The following is a 5,972-nucleotide window of genomic DNA, read 5'->3' on the forward strand; positions in this document are numbered from 1 at the left end:
GTGTTTAATACACATCAAAAACATCTTCTGCAATAATGCACATTATTGTAGAAGAGAGCTCAGCTGTCTCTTTCTACCTGTTCTTGCTTGCAGGACATAGCACAGAATTTAACAGTACGAATTCATAACATAGATGAATTTGAAAGTTTATACATTTTAGAAGAGAGACAAAAAACTTTGCTAGCATAATGCATGTTTTTCTGACTTTACAGCAATCTCATATTTGACAAGCAAAAAAAAAAAAGAAAAAGACTGTCAACAATTTTAAACAAGTAAATAACTTGTTAAATACACCAACAGCCTTTCGGCCACAGCTCCGATAAGCCGCCTCCGCAATGGAGGCACGGAACACGGTCCACTCAGACTCAATGTACCGCATCTCTACCGGAACATGTTCAAAGTTTTGCTGGAGATGGGAGTTAAAGCTCCGACTCACAGGGGATTCCACCAGACGTTCCCAGCAGACCCTCACAACACGTTTGGGCCTGCCAGGTCTGACCGGCATCCTCCCCCACCACCGGAGCCAACTCACCACCAGGTAGTGGTCAGTGGACAGCTATGCACCTCTCTTCACCCGAGTGTCCAAGACATGGGCCGCATCTGTGGCCGCAGATCCGATGAAAGGGTGACAAAGTTGATCATCGAACTGTAGCCTAGGGTGGCCTCTCAACCTCACACACTAGCTCCGGCTCCTTCCCCACCAGAGAGGTGACAATCCACGTCCCAAGAACCAGCTTCTGCAACCGAGGATCGGACCGCCAGGGCCCCCTCCCTCGGCAGGCATCCATCACACACTGCACCCGACCCCTTTTGCCCCTCTCACAGGTGATGGGCCCATGGGAGGGGGGACCCATGTCTCCTCTTTGGGCTGAGCCCGGCCGGGATCCATGGATAAAAGCCCAGTCACCAGGCACTCGCCATTGTACCCCCCTCCAGGCCTGGCTCCAGAGTGGGGCACCGGTGACCCACATCCGGGCGAGGGAACACTAAGTTCAAAGTTTTCTTCCATCAAAGAGTTCTTCAGGTTGTTACTGTTGTAACTTCCAAAAGGGAAAAGGTAACAGGGATGAAAGACTGTGTCCTGTATGGCTAGGGCCTGGCTGTAAGTACATCCTTGAATGTAAACTAAACATGTTCTTATTTCACCAATGCAAAAACCACGTGAGCTCCATCAGCGCCACCGTCAACGCTCTTACAGTTCCCACACCTGTCCGTTATACACTCATGTGTTCAGCAGTGCTTCCTAATGATGCACAAAAAATCTGGTGCAAATCGGTTCATGTAAAAAGGAGATACAGCTGTTGAAATAACCAAGGGGGCGCAGTGGAGTGAAATGACAATTTAATGCCATTGGGTTCTTAAGAGGTTAACCAAGGTCAATCATAACAAGTTTAGTGCAAATACAATGATGCATGTATGATTTTGAGATAAAGGTGCAAACAGCGATGGATTAGTATTCACCATTCAGCCACATCCACATGCTGCTGCCAGCCAGTGTTGAGAGAAGGATTTACCATCATGTTGTTCTACTTCATTAAACACAGGTTGAAATCTGCATGAACCGTCGAGTAAAGGGAAGAAAAAGAGTGGGAAAACACTGACTTCCTGTTGAAAGGGGTTGTGGTGATGTCACTAATTGGCCATGTGAATGTGATGAGCTCTGGTCTGTGATGATACAAATGAAGTTTGATGCACCTGGGAGTTTATGTGGGGATGTTATTCCACCTTGATATTAGATGACGTCAGATTATGAAGACATAGGATTGTCAGGGATCCAACCAGGATCATTCATGCCAAGTTTGGTGCCAATTGACCTTTTTAAGTGAAAGTCATAACGTTTTGTTTGCATTGGCGAGTACGCCAAATTCGCCAATCTACCATGCCACCTGAACATATACAAAAAGTGAATTTTTTTGATAACTTTTAAAGCCCCACTCATTACCTGTATCCTGGCCAAGAATGAAGCCAATAGGTCGAAATCCATAGGAGGAGTTTGTTAAAGTTTGACTTGAATAAAAGTGAAAAATGGCCAAAATTTGCCCCTTGACCCAAAATGGCTGCCTCCCCGTGTAATTTAGGAGGTACCTCTAAGAGACATTTTCTGCTATTGCCTCTGCGTGGTTCTCCAGCTGCATAGCAGCACAGAGGAAGCCTCTCCAGAGAATCATAAAATCTACCCAGAGGACTATCGACTACTCTCTGCCTTCTCTCGAGGAACTCCACAGGTCCGTTGCCTCAGGAAAGCCAAGAACATTTTAAGACTCCTCACACCCAGGTTACAATTTGTTCCAACTGGCTGCAGATAGAGGAGCATTAAAACAAAGACAAACAGACTGAAGATCAGTTTATACCCAGTAGCCATAAGGGCATTAAATGCCACCTAGTACAATTTATCACCCAATTTTGTTATAATCCATGTCATTTTATTGAATGGTTTATATAACAACAATACAGTTTGTCATTATTGTTGCTACAGAATATGCCAGAAAAAAAACAAAGCATCTCTCAAGGAAATTGCTTCACATCTCTACGTATCCTAATGTCAAGATGCTTTATAGACATGAAATCTCTCCAGTCTTTAATTCTAGTTTTTAACCAAATCAATTTAATAGTGAAGCTCAACATAGGACACACATGTAAAACACTGCTACGGCTTGTCGCCTCTGTGAGTCATCATGTGCCGATTTAAACTAACTTTGTAAAAAAAAACCTTTTCCACAGTTTCCACATGAAAAAGGCTTTTTACCAGTGTGAGTCCTCATGTGAATAGATAAATTCTGTTTTTCACTAAAACTTTTTCCACAGGTCACACATGAAAACGGCTTTTCACCAGTGTGAAACCTCATGTGCCGAGTTAAATCGTGTTTCTGACTAAAACATTTTCCACAGTTCACACATGAAAACGGCTTTTCACCTGTGTGAATCATCATGTGCTTACTTAAATTGTGTTTTCGAATAAAACGTTTCCCACAGGTCACACATGAAAACGGCTTTTCACCAGTGTGAATCTTCATGTGCATAGTTAAAGCATGTTTTAGAGTAAAACTTTTTCCACAGGTCACGCATGAAAACGGCTTTTCACCAGTATGAATCATCATGTGCCGAGATAAATGCTGTTTTTGAAGAAAACTTTTCCCACAGGTCACACATAAAAACGGCTTTTCACCAGTATGAATCATGACATGATGAGTTAAATCATGTTTTTGAGTAAAACTTCTTCCACAGGTCACGCATGAAAACGGCTTCTCACCAGTGTGAATCATCATGTGCCGAGATAAATGCTGTTTTTGAAGAAAACATTTTCCACAGGTCAGACATGAAAACAGCTTTTCACCAGTGTGAATCCTCATGTGCCGAGTTAAAACGTGTTTTTGACTAAAACATTTTCCACAATTCGCACATGAAAACAGCTTTTCACCAGTGTGAATCCTCATATGCTGAGTCAAATGCCGTTTATGCCTAAAACTTTTTCCACAGTTCACACATGAAAACGGCTTTTCACCAGTGTGAATCCTCATGTGCTCAGTTAAAGCCGGTTTATGAATAAAACTGTTTCCACAGGTCACACATGAAAACGGCTTTTCACCAGTGTGAATCATCATGTGCTCAGTTAAAGTAAATTTTCGACTAAAAGTTTTCCCACAGGTCACACATGAAAATGGCCTTTCACTGGTGTGAATCATCATGTGCTGAGATAAATACTGTTTATGCCTAAAAGTTTTCCCACAGGTCACACATGAAAACGGCTTTTCACCTGTGTGAATCATAATGTGCCGAGTTAAATACTGTTTATGCCTAAAACTTTTTCCACAGGTCACACATGAAAACGGCTTTTCACCAGTGTGAATCATCATGTGCCGAGTTAAATTAGATTTTTGACGAAAACTTTTTCCACAAGTCACACACGTAAACGGCTTTTCACCCGTATGAGTTCTCATATGAGCATCAAAAACAGATTTGAAAGTCAAACGCTTTTCACAGATGACACTTGAGAAAGGTTTTCTTCTTTCCTGATTTTGGTTCTCAGCTTCAGCAGCTTCCTGGAAGATGACTTGGTTCCTGTTTGGTTCTGATTCAGTGTGGTCTGTTTGCTCATCAACAGGAACCACCATGCAGGCATCAGTCTCCTGTTTTAATCCAATCTGTTCTTCACCCTGACTGCAGTAAACTTCTTTCTCTTCCACTTTTATCTGCTGGTGTTTTAGATCCTCCTGCTCTTCTTTTATCTGATGATCTTCTGGCTCTTCCTGTTCTTGTTTCACCTGCAGAGATTCCAACTCCTCCTGGTCCAGAGTGGATCTCCTCTCCTGGTAATAAATGTTACACTGCAGGCAATCTGGACAAGAAAACAGAGGAAACAAACAATCGTTATTTTATTGAAGTAAATGGGAGAAATCGTTCATCGTTTACGACAGAAATGAAAAAAATGAAAAAACCCACACCGAAAAATTTAAGAGCGTAGACAGAGAGACAGATCAGGCGACAAATCCAGCTGACAATTGGAGAGTTCTCAAATGTACAGATATTAAATATTTTTTATTTATTATAAAATTAATAATAGTTGCCAATGTTGTTAATATTTACAAGTAAATTTTATTATTTCAAGATATTACTTAATTTGGAACTATCATTACTTTTATTTGTATTAAAATTTGATTTTAGTTCACTTTATATTTTTGGGGTTTATTTACAGAGTTTATTTACAGGTTAATAATTGTTTAGTTTTTGTTGCTTTGTGTTTGTTATTTACTTTTGTAAGTTAGACATTAAGAACTGTGGGTCCATTTTCTGTAAGTATAGGGACTGGTATAGGACCAGCATGCACTGGGCTTTGACCAGAGCAGGAAAGGAAACATTGAAAAGTAGTGATGGTGAGATGCAGCTTCATGAAGCCCTGAGGAACTCCATCCAATCATTCGACTCATGAGCCGATGCACCGCGGTGCTTCATTTGCTCTACTGTGACATCAACTGGACAATATATGTAAAATAGGCAACGTGAAAACAACATGAAGCTTTACAATGAATAAACAAGTTTAAAATGTTTGTGATTCTGATACATAAATTCTGATTAATCTGGTTGTATGAAACAATGGCTGGATCCAAAAGAAAACTAGAAACAAATAGAAAAGAGGGTTGTGATTGGCTTGTTACTCGCTATGTCACCAGGGACAACGATTTATTACTAAAAAATAAAAACTTTAACTGCTCAGGTTTAGGTGAGTTCTCTGTCTTACTCGCTTCATTACTCAACACATCACTAATGAAAAATTTGATCTTTGTTATTTGCTTGTCAAACTGAAAAATAAACTATAAAAGCAATTTTCAAGTTTTTTGGACATTGAACTCCTTTTACCTTCGTACGAAGCATCACCTCAGTGCAGCAGTGGCTTGTTGACTGAACTTTTATAGGATGTTTGGTTTGACAAACAATCGCCACTACAATTTATTTATTACAAATTATTACATTTTACAGCTACTAACACACTATTATTGTTTCATGCTGTTTGCTTTACCTTCTTGCGCTGCATTGTTTACATTTCTCCTGTTTTCAAAAGTAAGTTTGATTAGTTAAAGGAGGAAAAGCCATAAAAGGTCATTTTATTTCTACATCAATAAACCATTTTCACAGCGTAATTGTGATTCCTGCGTTCATTTACCGGTTAACAAAACATTTATACGGGAAAAGAACATTTACTAAAATGATCCTCATACAGAAAGGTGCAGACATTTAGACCTTAACCTGCATCCAAACGCTGGTGGTTCCTACCTATTCGGTGTAAGATTATCTGGGGCCTCCGGGAGAAATCCAGCAGTCTGCGATGATCATCCATCTCTTCCTCCGACTTGACGATGATTTCTTTAAACTCTGTGAATGTTTCTTCAGCAGCAGTTAACGGCTCGTTGATAAACTCGTTTAGAGAAACAGTCGAACATTCAACCAAACAGACCATGCGCCATTTTCTTTGTCTT

At 40.4% G+C, this 5,972-nt stretch overlaps 1 long non-coding RNA gene across 1 annotated transcript; it reads right to left on the reverse strand.

The window, feature by feature from the left end:
* Window positions 1-3,977: 3,977 nt before the first annotated feature.
* Window positions 3,978-5,074, reverse strand: LOC114155845 (uncharacterized). The gene is made up of 2 exons (XR_003597841.1): window positions 4,751-5,074; window positions 3,978-4,336 (listed from the first exon to the last, which is right to left on the reverse strand). It is a non-coding gene; the product is annotated as an uncharacterized LOC114155845 (long non-coding RNA).
* Between the last annotated feature and the right edge of the window lie 898 nt (window positions 5,075-5,972).

Source organism: Xiphophorus couchianus, chromosome 13 (assembly GCF_001444195.1).
Source record: "Xiphophorus couchianus chromosome 13, X_couchianus-1.0, whole genome shotgun sequence".
Classification (NCBI taxonomy): Eukaryota; Metazoa; Chordata; class Actinopteri; order Cyprinodontiformes; family Poeciliidae; genus Xiphophorus; species Xiphophorus couchianus.